Source organism: Frankliniella occidentalis, unplaced genomic scaffold, assembly GCF_000697945.3.
Source record: "Frankliniella occidentalis isolate FOCC.00 unplaced genomic scaffold, Focc_3.1 Scaffold336, whole genome shotgun sequence".
Lineage (NCBI taxonomy): Eukaryota > Metazoa > Arthropoda > Insecta > Thysanoptera > Thripidae > Frankliniella > Frankliniella occidentalis.
The window spans coordinates 58,969-60,123 of record NW_026267459.1 but is presented as its reverse complement, the minus strand read 5'-3'; positions in this window follow the sequence as shown (position 1 = coordinate 60,123).

Genomic DNA, 1,155 nt, shown 5'->3' with positions numbered 1-1,155 from the left:
GGGGGCGGGGAGGGTCTAGGCGGGAGGACTCGATACTCGGGAGCAGATTCTTAGGCAAAACGCAGTTTTGTTTGCCACCATAAAGAGGGAGGGAGAAGGACGATTGGCTAGTCGGCTCGAGAGCTCTTCTGTTGTATTCGCTCGTCTATAGGTCAGCCAAGGCCAGGACCATTGCGATGTCGGTTTGACCTTCGGGGCAAAGGGAGCAGGGAGGAAGGAGGGCGCAAAGCGGAGGGAGGAGGGACGGACGGAGCACTTATCTGCGCAGAGGAAGCTGCGGCCGTCCGACCCTTTTGTCCATTGCGCGCAAGCCAACTGCTATCAACCTTGTTCTTAAAGCTCGCAGCCAGCTGGAAACATTAATGCACTCACAATGACCTTATTTTATAATGATGGTGAAAACTGGACGATGGACATCGTTTGTTATTTTACTGTCTGCTCCGTTAATATTTTCTTATTATTCTAAGAAATGTATCAACACCAGATATTGTGTTATACTTCGCGAATTGTGACACTTCCTTTAGTGGGAAACCTTGAACCTTGCAGTCAATGTAAATGTAGGCTTTGATAAAACTGAAGGCAAAATATAAAGATAACAGAAACGAGTCTCATAAACCATGATTCCGAAGAAGCACCGCATCCGCATAAGTCACATCTTGATAAAAGTAATACTGGAACCTCGACTGGAACGACATTGGGCTTAATAAGGCGTGATCTCGGGAGAATGACGGAGAGGGGTGGGGGGCATTCGTCCCCCATGAGCCTCTGAGCGCTCGCCGCCGCTCAACGCCGCTGCCGCCCCCTCAGAGGCCTGCCTCCACCAGACCGTCCCTGAGCGACTTTTAGGCTTACAAACAAAGCCATTGACGGCGAGACGCAGCCGAAAGCGGGGGCAGCAGGGGGTGGGGGTGCAGCGAGGTGTATCGATCAGGAAAGAAGAGGGTATCAAAGTCTGTTGAAGTCCAGGAGGAATGAAGGGGGAGGGACTGCTCTATGAGCCTCGACCAACGGGCTGTTCCGACTGCCACGAGGAGACTGACGCACTGATCTCTTGCAGAGAGAGGGGGAGAGAGTGTGTGAGAGAAGGAGAGAGAGGGAGGGAGAGAGAGAGAGAAGAGAGAAGAGAGAAGAGAGAGAGAGAGAGAGAGAGAGAGA